Source organism: Giraffa tippelskirchi, chromosome 5, assembly GCF_054371585.1.
Source record: "Giraffa tippelskirchi isolate mGirTip1 chromosome 5, T2T-mGirTip1v1.2.pri, whole genome shotgun sequence".
Lineage (NCBI taxonomy): Eukaryota > Metazoa > Chordata > Mammalia > Artiodactyla > Giraffidae > Giraffa > Giraffa tippelskirchi.
Window position 1 is genome coordinate 194,066,343 of NC_137279.1, and position 17,527 is coordinate 194,083,869.

The following is a 17,527-nucleotide window of genomic DNA, read 5'->3' on the forward strand; positions in this document are numbered from 1 at the left end:
CTCATCTTCCCCTGAGGGATGTACTAGGTGTTTCCATCACGTGGTGGGAATGTTTCAGGTACAAACATGTACGTGCTAAGTTGCTCAGTCATGTCTGACTCTTTGGGACCCTATGGACTATAGCCTGCCAGGCTCTTCTGTCCATGGGATTCTCCAGGGAAGAATACTGGAGTGGGGTGCCCTGCCCTCCTGCAGGGGATCTTCCTGACCCAGGGATCAAGTCTGCATCTCTTACATCTCTTGAATTTGCAGGCGGGTTCTTTACCACTAGCGCCACCTGGAACATGTGAAGTTGAGCGTTGGCGCACGGCAGGGTGAACCCAGGATGACAGAGGGTTTGGAAGAGAAGCGACCTCCAGGAGTTTCTGAGATGAAGGTAAGTTTCTGTTTCTGGAGGAACATGGACTCTGCTCAAAGACCTGACCTTATGGCATCAGAGTGTTCAAGGAGGAGAAACGCTCTTTGAGGCAGTGATGGACACTGTCTGCCTTCACCGTGTCCTCAGTAAGAGCTGCTAATTTCCCTCCTTGGTGGTCTGATGCTACCATAACTGTTCCTTAATCTGTCTTCCATAAAACTGTTAAATTGTTTTCTTTAAGAGTCCTCAATAACTTGTCTCACAATCATTAAAACTTGTGTTTCCCATGTCAAATGTGAAAAACAGAGGACAGAGACAGGCTGATGGCGCTGGTGTAAGTCAGCCCCTGAACTTGGAGCTCTCACAAGCTCGCCACCTGCCAGGGACTTGGGGCTGAATTACGAGCGCCCGTGATCAAGCTGAACCCACTACCTGCTGTCGTCCTGCGGTGCCCACACATAGTTTATGAGCTGAAAGCAAGGACAGGATCAGGACAACCCTGCTGTCACTGCAGTGAAACAAATTGGGGCTGGGGCTGCAGTGAGGACTGCTGCTCTGGGACCTGGCATCGAGTGCCTTCCGGGAGGGCAGCTGGCTGTCCTGCAGTGATTTCCCATCATTTCTGGCTGTGCCTCAGCCCTCTGCGGCCTCTCCGTGTTCGTCTGCATGGCACTGGACCCAAACACTGGCTCCTCTGAGGCATCCAGCCCAGAGCTGTGCGGCCAGTGCTTCCCGAGTGGCCACGTGAAGCTCAAGTTGGAACCAAACCTGGCGTGACGCAGACCCTCCTCCCGCAGCCCTGGCTCCAGCCTCCTCCAGGCCCCAGTGGCTGCAGCTGCTGGGCTGCGTCCGGTGGACTCTGGGCCGTGTGGACACGCGGGGTGTGGTGCCCGGCCCCTACTTCAAGCGAGCTTGCGCCCAACCTGCCCCCGACACCAGGCCAGGTCCTGTCCTGCTTCTGAGCTGCTCTCTGGGGGCTTCAGCCCAGGTTTCGGTCTGCGTGGTTGGGTGCTGCTGGGCTGGGGCTGGAGAACCTGAGTCAGGGCCCTTTGCTGCTCAGACGGGAGTGACCCACCGAGCCCGGGACAGAGGAGGGGGCGACCGGCGGGGAATGTCTGAGAGCGGACGCTGGAGGACAGGCACGGAGGCCTGGGGGAGGAGGGGTCTGGACCGGTCAGTCGTCTGGAACATTGGGAGGACCCAGGAGGGAAAGGGCTCCTCACCACGGGCCCGGGGGCTGCAGTCAGCGCCCGCCCGTGCGTGGCCCACTTCCCCTTGGCCTGCTCCTTCCCAGGTGGCTGCGTGGACTGTGCTGTCTGCCCAAGGCCAAGCTCTGTGCGGGACCCCAGCCAGCCTCATCCCAGACCTCACTGGGTCCTCCCTGAAGGTCACCCAGGATGCATCTAAAGGTGGCAGACTCAGGGGTTCTTGGCGGGCCTGTGGCTCAAGGAGGCAGATTGGATGGTGTCTTGGGGCCCATGGCTCCCTTTTTGGGAATTCCTAACACAAGCTTCCCTGGTGGCTCAGAGGGTAAAACATCTGCCTGCAATGCGGGAGACTGGTTTGACCCCTGGGTTCAGAAGATCCCCTGGAGAAGGAAATGGCAACCCACTCCAGTATTCTGGCCTGGAAAATCCCATGGAGCAGGAGCCTGGTAGGCTACATACAGTTTATGGGGTTGCAAAGAGTTGGACATGACTGAGTGACTTCACTTTCTTTTCTTTTTCTTTCTAACACACTTTCATTTCTGGTCTTGGGCTTTTGTGCCGCTATGCCCACATTTTTTTTTAAAAAAGATCTTTCTGTCCACTCTCTCTGGCTTATCTTGTTATTTTGGAAAGCTGGCTATTTCCTTCATTTCCTGTTTGTTACTTTGGTTCTGGGAGTGGATCAGGAGGGTCAGCGAGTGGCAGCAACGTGCCATCTGGGGCATCTGCTCCTCGACCCTGTGGGCAGGGTTGGCCATGGGCAGCATTTTTCTGGGTCAAATGTGCCAATGTCCCTGCACAGTTTCTGGAGGCCGCTGTAACAGGTCCCCTGCACAAAGTAGGTCAAGGCCCACATCTGTGAGCTCTTCCTGTGAGTCACAGGTCAGGGGTGGTCGGGCCCTCTGGCCAGGGCCTTGCGTGGGAGACAGGGAGGCGTGGGCTCTGATCCGAGGTCTGGGGTGAGTCCCCTCTGTCCGCAGGCTCCCCCAGCGTAGGCGCAGCTCAGCTTCTTGCTGTCACGGGACCGAGGTTGCTTCCTGGCTGTCCAGCCTCTGTCCCTTCAAACCAGTGACAGTGGGCAGAGTCCTTCTCACCATCCAGCCTCTCTGACCCCTTTCTGCAGAGGAGACAGTCCTTGTCTGCTGGGGTCCCTGTCACAGGTCAGACCCTCTGGACCATCTGGGACACACTCCCAACCATCAGGTCTCTGGTCTCAGTCACTTTCCCAGGGTCCTTTGGCCCTGAGAGGGGACGTATCCACCGGTCCAGGGATTGGGACATGGAGTGCGCCTGTCGGCAGACTGGAGGCCCGTAAACAGGGCAATGCCCAGTGAATCAAACACACAACCACGGAGAGCGTCTGTGGAGAAAACAAACAGCACGCTGGCCGTCTGCAGACCGCGGGTGCAGCCTCACGGACCAGGTAACGAGCCAGAAAGGACAGCGTGTTCCCGCCAGGACCGGGGGCTCCTGGAGGTCCGCCCTACCTCCCTCTGGGAGCCCTCCTGGGCCCTGAGGGGCTGCAGCCACTCTCCAGGGGTGGGGAGGGATGCGAACCTGGGGAGGACACAGGCCTCTTGGCTAAGCAGAAGACTTGGGGACGTGGGCAGGAGCTTGTTCTGCTGGGTCCTGAACGCTTGCAGTGGTGATGCAGGATTTTTAAGCTTGTATCTATTGCTTGGTGCTAAGATCTCAGCCGACTGGCTGAACTGGCTAAACTGTTGCCCCTTCAGGATCACGATTTAGATTCTGGGCTTCAGTCTTCTGGGTAAAGTTCACTGTGGGCTCTGTCTCTATTAGAAGCCACTCTGACTTCCATGGATGTCAGAAGAAAACAGAATTCACTTCACGGTGATTTAATATAAAACTTAGTCCACCATCGTCCAACCATTTCGCAAAATAAGAGCCAATCAGTGTCACCTTTTACAGAACAGTGACTGGTAACTATCCTTGACTGAATAAATGGATCCACTTTGTGCAGTGCATGCCTTCCTGCCTCTAGATTTCATTCTCTCTCCCTCCGGATTTTTAACCTAAAAATCTTAAGTGAAATCAGTCAGTTTTTGGAGAACAAGGAGCCACCAATGGCGGCGTTTTCAAGGTTTTGGGACAAAGCCCTTCTCAGGAGCTGTTTGCTGCTAAACAAACAATGGAATGGGCAGTGGAGAAACAGAATGAACCTGACCTCCCAGGTGCAATGAGATTCTTGGAGAGCTTGCTTATTGCTCGCTCATCTTAGACGCTCTGGACGCAGAAGGTTCTGGGTGTGGGGCTGCCTGTCCCCACAGGGTACGGGTCTTGGGCTGGTCCCTGCCCGGTGGGAGACGGGCTGAACGGTGGGAAGCCATCTGCTTGAGAGAGTGGGGGAGCAGCCAGTGTCTGGGGGCCTCGGGGGCCTGACGGGGAGAGGGGAGTGGTGACTGAAGGTCCATCCTCCTGTTTGTTACTGGCCTGGTGGACCCAGCCCACCTGGGAGCTGCCTGCCCTGCCTAAAAACGTGGCCTTTGGATGCCGTGTGAAGCCCCTCGAATACTTGGCTAAGCCCTTGCTGGCCTTATGATCTGGGCCACGGACTTCAATCTTAGTGCCTCTCCAGGTGGGTCCATCACGCCCAGGTCCTCCCAGGTTGGGATGGAAGCTCTGAGAGTGTGCGTTGTGCCCCAGCATCTCAGATGCTCTCGCAGGACCGAGGCAGCATCTGGGGTTCCGCCGATGCCTATCAGCTGCTTGAGTCATTGTTTACAAGTGGCATTAGGCAGGTGTATCAGTCAGCGCTCAGGAGGTGATGCCATGCGACAGGCTGCCCGGATACTCTGGCTCACAAGAGGCGCTTATTCTGAAGCACTGAATTTATTGCATGTGTCTCACCCTCCTTGTCCATGGCCACCTGGCCTTGCTCCTCCCGTGTGACGTAGTATAAGAGACAAAGCCACATGCACATGTGTTAATGCATCTATTCTTGGGACATCTGACGACATTTGGATTGGCTGATGGAAATCTCATCGATGGGGCAGAAAACACATTGGAATCATGGGGCAGGGGGAGCACAGCTGTGTCACAGAGGCAGACGGGATGGGACCAGTGACCCCGTCTGTCTACCTGGGTAGGGAGGAAAAGGGGGCCAGGTCCAGCGAGCTCCCTTGCTTCCTTCTGCTCTGGTTGCACGTGAATTTTATATACACTAATCCCTGCAGCCCATCTTAGCGGAGTTGTGAGATGCTGGTAAAAATCTGAGGATGAACAAACTTCTGGAGCTGGTTTCTGAAGCCCAAGCGTCTGACCTCAGAGCTTCTGTTAGAGCAGGAATCCTGATGCCTTGCTGTGTCCTTGGGGCCCTGCTGGGCTCTGTGGGTGATGCCACACTGATGCTGGTTCCCGCCCCTTCCCTTTCCGGGGGCAAGTACCCAGTTGGGGAGGGAGGAATTGGGCCACAGCTCTGTACATGCTGCCGTGAGGGGAATGTCCTGGGCCGGGGTTGACCAGGTGTCCCAGAGGGCAGGGCTGCTTTTCACCTCATTGTGCCCTGGGGCAACCTCGTACATGAGGTTGGGAGGGTAACTGTTTCAGAATCACCGAGATCGGTGCCTGATTACTGAAGAAAGTCACGTTTTCAAGAGTCTCCGGCTAAGTGCGGGAGATGCTCTGAGTCCCAGATGCGATGGGAACCTGGAGACACTCCCTTCCTCTGCAGACCCTGATGGCCAGAAGCTCTGTGCTCAATTCCTGTATTTTACAACCTTACTATAGAACCTGACGTTTATCGGCTCTGAAAGTCAGCCATTCGGAATATTCCGCAAAGACAGATCCAGGAGTTTCCCAGCCTCCTCTCCTGTTCTCACTCTTGCCAGACACAGCAGGATGGCCTCAGCCTTCAGCCTCTGGCAGCCTCTCCTGTGAGGCCATCCAGGCGATGTGCCCCAGCCATCACAGGGGATTTCTGGCCCAGACACGTGGACCATGGGGATGACTTCTTCCCGGGAAGGCCCAGGCAGCCCTGGCCTGTGAGTGGCCTCAGCTACGTGAGGACCCCAGCAGCACCCTGCTGGGCAGGCTGGCCGTGCAGCCAGTGGGATGCTTCCCATGGCGTCCCCAGCTCCGTGTGCCCAGTGAGGGTGCCTGCTGTCTAGGATGACAGCCTCGTGTTAACGCTTAACTCAGACTTTGAACACGAGCTTGGTAAATGTTGTGCTGAGTCGGAAGGCCTGGAGACAAACACACAGGTTTTACCAGACCCCACGCTGGCATTGCAACAATCGGCAAAACTGAGTTTTATTCTGTTGTTCACTGTGGTTCCCCCAGACTCCCCAGACTGTACCTTAGTTTCTCATCCTCTGCCAAGTCCTTGCAAAGTGGACATTCAGTTCAGTTCAGTCGCTCAGTCGTGTCTGACTCGTTGCAACCCCATGAATCAAGAGGTAGGTATTTAAAGTGCTGAGCATTTGAAATGGTCACATATTTTATGAATAATACATTTCGTTACAACATATTTTTAGTCTCATTATTTTATTAACAGTATGGCTTTGCATCCAGTTTTCTAACAATGTATGATTTAAAAGTTTAAGTGACAGAAATTGTTCCAATTTAATGTTTTATTCCTCTGCATGGCCAAACATTTCAATCACTTCTCTGTGTGGCCTGGTGCCCCTGAAAGTGCCTGCCACGTGCACCTCGAGGGCTCAAGAGGTTCCCCTTCAGGGATAGTGAGGTTTGTTCCAGGAGGCACAGCTCTTGTTCATGGAACCTCTGCAGCACACAGTGAAGGCTGATATCAGTGCCTTCTGGTTTCCATAGTAACCCCGGCTCCCTGCATGGGACCCTCAGGCATGGGCGTCAACCCCTGGACCAGGGCCTCATCCAAGGAAAGAATGAGTGAGGAACATGGGTGGATCTGATGCCCCTCACCCTCCAAACCCAAGGGCAGTGCCCCTGCCAGGAAGGCTGAGGGGTGCTGCCCTGACAGGCTCTTCCAGTGGTCCTCCAGGGGGGCTCTCCTTCCTCTGTCCCGTCCCACATGCCTCACCGGGTGACGCAGTTGCTCCCAGCTGCTCTCCACGCTCCTCTGAGCTCTTCTGTTTTAGGCAAAACCCGTGAGCCGTGGAGAGTGAAGAGGGGAAGCAGTGGGTGTGTGCACACTGCGTGATGCCCCTTGTCCAGATCCAGGACGCCCCAGCCCCCCCACACCCGCCTCGTCCAGGTGCAGGATGACCCGGCCCTTGGAAGCCCCACCACCATTATGACCTCATTACCTCTTGAGGCCCCATCTCCAAATACCAGCATTTTCAGATCAGATTTCAAGGTGTGACTTTTGCGGGGATACACACATTCAGCCCTAATACCAACCATTAAAAACATGGATGCACCTTTGACGTCCTGCTTAGGAGTCCCTGTTGGCCATTTGGCCGACAGAGTCATGGGTCCTGTTCCAGTTTGGCGGGGGAGACACGTCTTCCTTGCTGCACCAACGCCACTGCATCCAGACACAGATGTCTGCTCCTCCCCCAACCAGGCTCCTTATGCTGCAACTGTTGCAACCACGTGTTCCGGGAAACAAACTCACTCAGAAGGACAATGCAGATAGTGGAGTGCACTTTATTACACCGGGGGGCCCAGGGCAGTCTCCTCTTAGCCAAGGACCCCAATCGACTTTTGTGAAAACCTTATATACCTTAAGTGTACTACGCAAGCCCACATCACCAAATTCTTTAAACCTAGCCTGGAAAGTGTTAAAGGGAGATACAATCAGGTTACAGCCATGATTCATAATCAGAAGAGTCAGCTGATTCAACATTGTAGCCCACACCAATGGGTGCCATAGAGATTACAAAGGTGATTGACTACACAGGGGATTATTACATTCTTTTTGGTGACGGGAAATCTTGGTATGGAATCTGGTGTTTATCAGTCTGAGAGGCCTCGGCCGTAGGTATGCTATCCCCATTGCTATCAGGCACATGGTCCAAAGTCACTCAACACGCAAGGTGGAGTTTCCTTCTTTTTCAAGATGGAGTCAGCTCAGCCTGTTCCTTTCCTCCCTCGCAACTACCACCTGACAGAGAAGATTCTCCTGCCCCTAAAGCGTTTGTCACTCAGCCGTGTCCGACTCTTTGTGAAACCATGGACTGTAGCCCGCCAGGCTCCTCTGTCCGTGAGATTTCCCAGACAAGAACACTGGAGTGAGTTGCTATGCCCTCCTCCAGGGGATCCCCCTGATTCAGGGATCAAACCAGGGTCTCCTGTGTTTCCTGCACTGCAAGCAGGTTCTTTCCCCACTGTGTCATAGGGGATAATAAATTACTTCCAATCTTCCCTCTCTAGATTCTTGAGTAACTGATATACCTTATATATTTTAACTTCAATCCTGAATAGCTACTTTGAAATTAATGATGAAGAGCTCATTTGAAACCACTTAACTTTCACCAGATGTTTGACTGCCAGCTTCTTGTGATATTAGGGCTTCCCTGATAGCTCAGTTGGTAAAGAATCCACCTGCAATGCAGGAGACCCCGGTTCAATCCCTGGGTTGGGAAGATCCCCTGGAGAAGGGAGAGGACGGGAAAGGCTACCCACTCCAGTATTCTGGCCTGGAGAATTCCATGGACTCTATAGTCCCTGGGGTCACAAAGAGTTGGACATGACTAATATAAGGTATATCAAGAACTATTTCCACTGTAGATTACATGAAAGAAACACTTTTATGTTGTAAAAATAAAGATATCCTAAATTTAAATGTTCGTGTGTGTTGATGGGAATGTAAATTGATGTAGTCACCATGGAAGAAATTATGGAGGTCCCTCAAAATATTTAAACTAGGACAACCTTAGGATCTAGCAACTTCACTTCTGGGTGTTTTTCTGAAGAAAACAAAAAGTAATTTGAAAAGACACATGCTTTCTTATGTTCATTGTAGCACTATTTACAACAGTCAAGATAAGGAAGTGACCTAAGTGCCCATTGATAGGTGAATGGATAAAGAAACTGTGGTACATGTATGCAGTAGAATATTACTAACTCGTGAAAAGAATAAAACCTTACCATTTGTGACAACATGGATGGACCTGGAGCGTTTTATGCTAAGTGAGGTGTTAGAGAAAGACAAATAGTCTATGATTTCACTTACATGTGGAATCTAAAAAACACAGCAAGCAAACAGAAATGGAAACAGACTCACAGATTCAGAGAACGTACAGGTGGTCGCCAGAGGAGAGGAGATGGGGCAACAGGTGACATGGGTGACAGATCAGAGGCTCAGACCTCCAGGTGTAAAATAACTAAGTCTTGTGCAGGCACCAGCCTCGTAACAACCTCGTGTGAAGACAGATGGCAACTCAACTTACCGCGTTAGTCATTTGATAATGTCCATAAGGGTCAAGCACTATCTTGTACCCCTGAAACTGATACAGTCCTGTAAGTCAAATATACTTCAAGAATAGTCCAACAATTTGGAAACAGTGATTCGTTTCTCCCTCTCCTGGGAGACTATTTGGCAAATAGTGTTTAGTTCTGAAAGAAGCTGGGTAATAAAATATGTATTATTTATGCTTTCTAATATTTGTGCAACACCTGCCCTTCTTCACGCTTGGATGCCCATGTCAGTAGTGAGTTTCAACAATGTTCCCCCAACCCCCCACTGCCGTCCTGTAAACACCTCGGCCTGTGGAGATGTCGCGGATTTAGTTTAGTTCACTTGGCTCTTCTGTTAACTTGGCCAAATCATTCTAAGATCCGCCTCTTAGGGGTGGGGGCTGGTGGGTGGAGACTGGCCTGACTGTGGCTCCATTAGCTTCCCGAGGGGACGGGGGGCCACAAGACAGTTCATCCTGCCCCTGGGCTGTCTGTCTGTGTCCCCCACGGTGGACCCACGGATGGGTTGTGGAGCCCCTCTGGGATGTGGGGACTCTGTGTCATTGTCTGCCCCCGACTTACTTCACATGAGGTGTTACCAGCTGCACAGGGTGGAGGGCTTGTCTCCCTACACTGAGTCTCCCTACAAGGAGTTTCAGCTTCAGTCCCTCCAATGAATATTCAGGACAGATTTCCTTTAGAATTCACTGGTTTGATCTCCTTGCAGTCCAAGGGCCTCTCAAGAGTCTTCTCCAACACCACAGTTCAAAAGCATCAATACTTTGGAGCTCAGCTTTCTTGCTAGTCCAACTCTCACATCCATACAGGACCACTGGAAAAACCGTAGCTTTGACTAGATGGACCTTTGTTGGCAAAACAATGTCTCTGCTTTTTAATAGGCTGTCTAGGTTGGCCGTAGCTTTTCTTTCAAGGAGCAAGTGTCTTTTAATTTCATGGCGGCAGTCACCACCTGCAATGATTTTGGAGCCCCCCAGAATAAAGTCTGTCACTGTTTCCATTGTTTCCCTATCTATGTGCCATGGAACGATGGGACCAGATGACATGATCTTAGTTTTCTGAATGTTGAGTTTTAAGCCAACTTTTTCACTTTCATCAAGAGGCTCTTTAGTTCCTTTTCACTTTCTGCCATAAGGGTGGTGCCATCTGCATATCTGAGGTTATTGATATTGACAATCTTGATTCCAGCTTGTGCTTCATCCAGCCCAGCATTTCACATGATGTATTCTGCATATAAGTTAAAGAAGCAGGGTGACAATATACAGCCTTGATGTACTCCTTTCCAATTTGGAACCAGTTTGTTGTTCCATGTCCAGTTCTAACTGTTGCTTCTTGACCTGCATACAGGTTTCTCAGGAAGCAGGTAAGGTGGTCTGGTGTTTCCATCTCTTTAAGAATTTTCCATGGTTTGTTATGATCCACACAGTCAAAGGCTTTAGTGTAGTTGATGAAGCAGAAGTAGATATTTTTCTGGAATGCTCTTGCTTTTTCTATGATCCAATGAATATTGGCAATTTGATCTCTGGTTCCTCTGCATTTTCTAAATCCAGCTTGAACATCTAGGTGTTCTTGGTTCACATACTGTTGAAGCCTCACTTTGAGAATTTTGAACATTGCCTTGCTAGTGTGTGAGATGAGTGCAATTGTATGGTAGTTTGAACATTCTTTGGGACTGCCTTTTTTGGGATTGGAATGAAAACTGAACTTTTCCAGTCCTTATTAAGACGAACCAGGTTGGTAAATTCTAGTACAACTACACAAGGGAATCTTACCAATTTGTGTTTTAGTTATTGGTATTTGTTAAATGAAGTAGATCTACAAGTACTGCAAAGAAGTTGACAGTGAAACTGTTCAATGAAAATAAGTTGTAGAACTTCCAATGGTGTTTTTCAAAATAATAATATGCATTATCTTCTGAAGAAACTTAGATGGAAAGGCAAAGATACGAGAATAGCTAAAGGAATTTTGAAAAAAAAAACAAACGCAGAAAACAGGCTTCCCTGTGACTTGGACTCTGGAGTCAGAAAGATAAGTGTCTCTAGAAATAAAGATGGGCCACTCCTTCTGCTACAGGCTTCAGGCTGCCCACTGGCATCCCAGCCCCAAACGTCTGTTTCATGTAGATCCAGAGCCAGATGTGTGGTGTGTGGGGGTAACCTCCACTCTGCAGACCTGGACTCCCTGACCTCTTTCCTTAATCTGGGAATCCCCACCGTCAGCCACACGAATTGATAAGATTATCTTGTGTAGTTGTACTAGAAATTACCTACCTAGTTCATTTTAATGGTTGTTTTCTGAATACTCTGCTTTTATATTAAGCAATGCTGGTACTCATACCAATCATCCCCATCAAGGGCTCCTAGCCCCAGCTTGCATGGGTGCAGCCCTTCTCTCCATGAGCTTTGAGCTGTTTTCCCAAGGAAAGGACATGCCCTTCCCACGAAATGCAGTACTTGGGTGCAATCTCAAAAATGACAGAATGATCTCTGTTCGTCTCCAAGGCAAACCATTCAATATCATGGTAATCCAAGTCTGTGCCCCTAACACTAATGCTAAAGAAACTGAAGTTGAATGGTTCTATGAAGACCTACAAGACCTTCTACAACTAACACCCCCCAAAAGATGTCCTTTTCATCACAGGGGACTGGAATGCAAAAGTAGGAAGATGAGATACAGGGAGTAACAAGCAAATTTGGGCCTTGGAGCACAACATGAAGCAGGGCAAAGGCTAACAGTTTTGCCAAGAGAATGCACTGGTCGTAGCAAACATCCTCTTCCAAAAGCACAAGAGAAGTCTCCACACATGGACATCACCAGATGGTCAATATCGAAATCAGACTGATTATATTCTTTGCAGCCAAAAATGGAGAAGCTCTATACAGTCACCAACAAGACCAGGAGCTGACTGTGGCTCAGATCATGAACTCCTTATTGCCAAATTCAGACTTAAATTGAAGAAAGCAGGGAAAACCACTAGGCTGTTCAGGTATGATTTAAATCCCTTATGATTATACAGTGTAAGTGACAAATAGATTCAAAGGATTAGATCTGATAGAGTGCCTGAAGAACTATGGATGGAGGTTAGTAACATTGTACAAGCGGTGGTGATCAAAATCATCCCTAAGAAAAAGAAATCCAAGAAGGCAAAACGGTGGAGTAGGCCTTAAAAATAGCTGAGAAAAGAAGAGAAGCTAAAGGCAAAGGAGAAAAGGAAAGATACACCTACCTGAAGGCAGAGTTCCAAAGAGTAGAAAGGAGAGAAAAGAAAGCCTTCCTCAGTGATCAGTGCAAAAAATAGAGGAAAACAATTAGAATGGGAAAGACTAGAGAGCTCTTCAAGAACACAAGAGATACCCAGGGCACGTTTCATGCAAAGGTGGGCCTGATAAAGGACAGAAGTGGTATGGACCTAACAGAAGTGGAAGATATTGAGAAGAGGTGGCAAGAAGAGTCGTAAGTCGGAGACTTTTCACTGTTCTTTCCCCAAAGCTGAATTAGAAGGCACTTGTGTGAACTGTGGTTTATCCACTCAGACATGAGGTTGCTAATAGGAAATACACAAGCTGTTTCTGAATTATACGAACACTCCCGTCCCAGCTCTGCACTTCCCTGTCTGTGTGGTGGTGAACAGGCCGCATAACCATCTCCAGCCTGCTGCTAAAGCAGAGATGGCAATGTTATCGCATCGCATCACTATGTGGAGAACTGCACGAGAGAATGATGTATCAGCGCATATATGTATTCACATAGCAATCCCAGTAATCCCAATACATGATTTGTGGATATTATGTTAATTGTCTAAATGGGCCCCAGAGTGGTCACTCATTGTGTTGGGTTCCGGTCCTGCTTGGGATCCTTTTCATCTCTCCTGGCCTGTTTTTATTTCTCCAAGCTCCTCAATCCACACGGACCCAATGACTCCAAGTGAATCCACCTTCCCTTGTGCGCGGGTGGGGGGGTGGGTGGGGAGCAGCTCTCCTCTGTGCCCGCCCCCACAGCCTGTCAACTCAAGATCTTATTTAACCCTCAGTGTAATTTGTAATCTTTCAATACTTTGACATTTATTGAGCCTTTTTGTGAGCCAGAATATCTTTGTAAATTTTTCATGTTTAGTAAGAAAAACATGTTATTTTACTCTGCAGTTCTTAGAGTTCTTTATAAATGTTCACTACATCAAGAGAATAGTGTCATTCAGATCTTCTACATGCTTAACAGATTTCTTTTTTTGGTCTAGATGCTACAACAACCAAGTTGCTTTAATTAATAATTACATATTTTTATTTTTTCAAAGTCTCTGTCTACTGTACACATTTCTATTCCATACTAGAAGCTTATTAAAGTTATATAAATTCATGTAAAGGATTTCACAGGCAATTATAAATTATAAATGCTTATAAAGTACAATGAATATATTGAAAATGTAGAAAATTTTATTAACAGATTTATTAACTAATTCATAAAGTCATTATTTAATATTTTAATATTAAAAATGCTAATTCCTCATGGAAGATATTTTTGAGAGTTCTGAAATGTTCATATTTTAGTCCCAAGGTAAATAATACTTAAAATACAATTAATTATATAAAGTTTCAAGACTGCAGGGGAGAGAAGAGTAAGATAGGAGAAAGTGGGCTTAGTCTGAATTCAGGCATATTTGTAAATGTTGTGACAATGAACTGAAGAATTTCCTCAGATTATCTGATTCACCTGTGCAGTAGAAGTCATTCCTTTTGTGGAAAGCAAGGGAAGTACTGAGAATGTTTAAAAATCAGAAGACATGCTGAAAAAGTCCGAAATATTTGTGAAACATAGAATAAGATTTAATTATCCAGATATAGTACAGTGGCAAGAGCTGTTTGAAAGGTGTTGGGAGGTTTGTGAGCCTCCCCAGGTTTAAGATGCTCGTTAGATTCAGCCGTTGAAAAGCAGGCATGTGAAGTCATCCAGGACTGGAATCTCGAACAGCAGATGTGATAAAAGGTCAGAAGTATATGAAAAGTGTTGGTCTTCATAACTATATGTTGAAATGACTTAATTCGATGAATTTGACATAGAAATGATGATAAGTTGACACAGATATTTAGGGAGTGGAGTCAATCCAGTGGAGTTTTTCCAAACATTTGGGGCCAGGAAAGAAACTGAGCAGGAGCTTCAGATAGCCTGTTAGTTCCCGTCACAAACACTGATGTTTGTTTCCTCAAACACAGGTTTAGTTCACTATTTCCCTGTGAGAAGCAGTCGCCAAGCCCTTCTTAGTGTTGACTCTGGGAAACAAGATTTCTCCCCTTTTCTCTTAGAAAACTTCATGATTGCTGGTGCCCTGCTGGTAGTTCACGCCCAGGTAAAGCTTTCGGAATTCATGACTTTAAGCCCAGAATTTACAGATGAGATTCAAGTCTCATGGCTTTCTTCTATTTCCTCAGGTTCACTTGCTTAGAGAACCTACTGACTCTGAGATAAAATACAGAGGGAAACAGCTAACTGCTGAGTTCTTGGCAATGCATCTCTGTGTGACTGGGGACTTGCTCTTTTTCCTGAAATGATAACTCTCTTTCCAGGGGTTAGAAAGGTATCTCCACTTGGACTGAGCCTTTGAAGTGTATCCAGGAGGCATTCCAGGCTCTGACCACTAGTGCAGACATTCAGCATCTCTGGGAGGATTGTGGGGTGGGCAAGTGCTAATGCAGAAAATATCTCCTTTCCAGCATTTACACTGAGAGGCCTGAACCAACTAGAATCTCCTGTTACTCTGAATAGGGAGATGGGGAAGCGGCGGGAGAAAACAGATCATCAGAGCTGTGAGGTCCCAGAGAGAACAGAAGGGAAAAGAGCCCTCAGCTCACAGGAGAGGTCAGGCTGGGACCCTCCTTCAGTTCTGCAGCCGCAGGGTCACTGGTTTGAGGAGGAAAATCTGTCTGTTGTATTTTGTGAAGAATGATTGATGTGTGTTGAGGTGATAAGGACAGTGCTCCCTAAGTTCAGGCCCACAGAAAGCCCGCTCCATCCTGCAGAGCACTAGACACCGCGTCAAGGTTCTCTGGTGAGAATCTTGAGACTACTATACCTGTGGCTTTAACTGGGTTTTGTTCTGTAAGAAGCTCTTACCTATTAGATCATTCAATCACTCAAGTGTCTCAAGAGGTTATGAAAATATTTCACACTTGAGAATTCTGAGGTTTATACTGAGGAATTTTGCTCACAGTCACAGCTAAGTGGCAGAACACGGATATTGTTTGCCTCATGCTTAGTCTGTGAATTTAATTAAACTTTGTGGGGAATAGAGCATATTTATGAACTCCCAGGTACAAACTTTAAAATCACCAGTCAGGAATAAATAAATTATAAATAGAATAAAATTATCATTCTACTGTGGAATTTCCAGATGTTTCAAACTACTCCTCATGTGATGTTCCTTCTTCATGAAAGTTATTGTGGATTCAGCGTGTGCACATCTCTGTGATGTATCTGAAAGGCACATAAGCAGTCACCCAGAGATATATTGGACTTGACTTGAAACAGAGTTTAATTTTGACCCACACAGCTCTCTTTCCCCAGCGCTGTCGCCCCCAACCGTCATCTCTGCACACTGTGAGCAATGGTGCCACTCGAGCCAGAATGTCCACCGTGTTTGTAGGAATCAATGACCTTCAAGGATGAGGCTGTGAACTCATCCAACAAGGGAGGCTCTGCCAGATGCATCCCAGAGGAAACTGCAGGGATGTGATGCTTCTCAGAAGTATCTGGCAGTTTCTATGTGCACAAGCATGCTCAGTTGCTTCAGTCATGTCCAACTCTTTGGGATCCTATGGACTGTAGCCCACCAGGCTCTTCTGTCCATGGGATTCTCCAGGCAAGAATACTGAAGTGGGTTCCCATGCCCTCTTCCAGGGGGCATGACCCAGGGACTGAATCAGTGACTCCAGCAGTTCTTGCCTTGCAGGTAGATTCTTTACCACTGAGCCACCAGGGAAGCTCTGGCAGTTTCTATAGTTGATGCTAATTCAAATGCGAGCCGTAATCCAGTTAACAAGAGTCTGCTATTATGAAACGGAGCAGGAACCTATGGTCCTTGCCCCCCACCCACCATGTCCTCTGCCTGCCTTTTGTCTGTGGAAAACTTTAATCAAAGAATAAGTTTAACCAGAGAAGTGAAAAGTGCTGAAACAAAGGAAAACAATTAAAGGAGACTAAATGTAGTCAGTAAGCACAGTTGAGGATCTTTAATTTTTTCTCAGTTCAGTTCTGTCATTCAGTTGTGTCTGACTCTTTGTGACCTCATGGACTGCAACACGCCAGGCCTCCTTGTCTATCACCAGCTCGTGGAGTTTACCCAAACTCATGTCCATTGAGTTGGTGATGCCATCAAACCATCTCACCCTTTGTCGTCCCCTTCTCCTCCTGCCTTCAATCTTTCCCAGCATCAGGGTCTTTTCAAATGAGCCAGTTCTTCACATCAGGTGGCCAAAGTATTGGAGTTTCAGCTTCAACATCAGTCCTTCCAATGAACACTCAGGGCTGATCTCCTTTAGGATGGGCTGGTTGGATCTTCTTGCAGTCCAAGGGACTCTCAAGAGTCTTCTCCAACACCACAGTTCAAAAGCATCAACTCTTTGGTGCTCAGCTTTCTTTATAGTCCAACTCTTACATCTATACATGACTCCTGGAAAAACCATAGCTTCGGCTAGACAGACCTTTCTCAAGGGCCATAGATAATATTCTGAGCCACATCCTGTGAGCTGTCTTATAGATACTAAAACACCAGGTGGAAGAAATTAGCTACATGGTGACTAGACTGTACCCAGGGCATGAGCTGTCATAATTCCAAGAACTGGCTGCAAAGAAATGGGAATAAATGGACCCGGAACTGAAGATTAACTGTACCTAAAACAACCAAGATGATGCTGGTCAGACCACTAATGACCAAATCGAAGATGACTGTTAGAGATAACTGTGCTGTTTCTACTTGTAGTCCCGCCCCGTTCTATCTATAAAGCTCTCACCCCCTGCTTGTTGGGGGTGGGGGGAGTCAGCCTTTGGACAGTTGTCTGCCACCTTCTCCCCATCCCAGTTGTCAGACCTGAAATAGAGAAACTTTCCTTTCCACCAGCCTGGCCTGTTTATTGGCTTTTGAGCAGCGAGCAACCAGACGCCATACTCACTCTTTTGTAACAGGTTTTGGCGTCCCGGCTGGGGCTGGCTGCTGCCGGCTCCTGGGCTTTCCAGGCACCTGACTCTCCTGGGTTTTCTAGGGGAGATCTACGGCCATGACGGCGTATGAGCCTGCTGCCTGTGGTTAGGGGATTTGGGGGATGTTCCTAGCAGCTATCAAAACCATGTTTTAAGAATCCTCTGTTTCTCCCCGGCTTGGCACTGGCAGCCAATTTATGGTTTTTATTGGCGGAATGGAAACTTGCATTTGGGAGGAGCTGACAAGCCCCAAGAGTGGGTAAGTCCACTGTGCACAGGTGTGCGTGCTTGCAGCCTTCTCACGTGTGAGTGTTAGTGCTATTTGGGCTTTCTTGCCGGTTGGTTCTAATGTGCGTCTGATGTTGAGGATCATTTGTGAGCACTGATTGCTCTTCAGGCGTTTTTACCAATTGGT

At 48.2% G+C, this 17,527-nt stretch overlaps 1 long non-coding RNA gene across 1 annotated transcript; it reads left to right on the forward strand.

Annotated features, from left to right (window-relative positions):
- The first annotated feature begins 252 nt into the window (after positions 1–252).
- LOC145504848 (uncharacterized) lies at positions 253–3,551 on the forward strand. Its single transcript, XR_014052552.1, has 2 exons — positions 253–376; positions 665–3,551. It is a non-coding gene; the product is annotated as an uncharacterized LOC145504848 (long non-coding RNA).
- Positions 3,552–17,527: the final 13,976 nt, after the last annotated feature.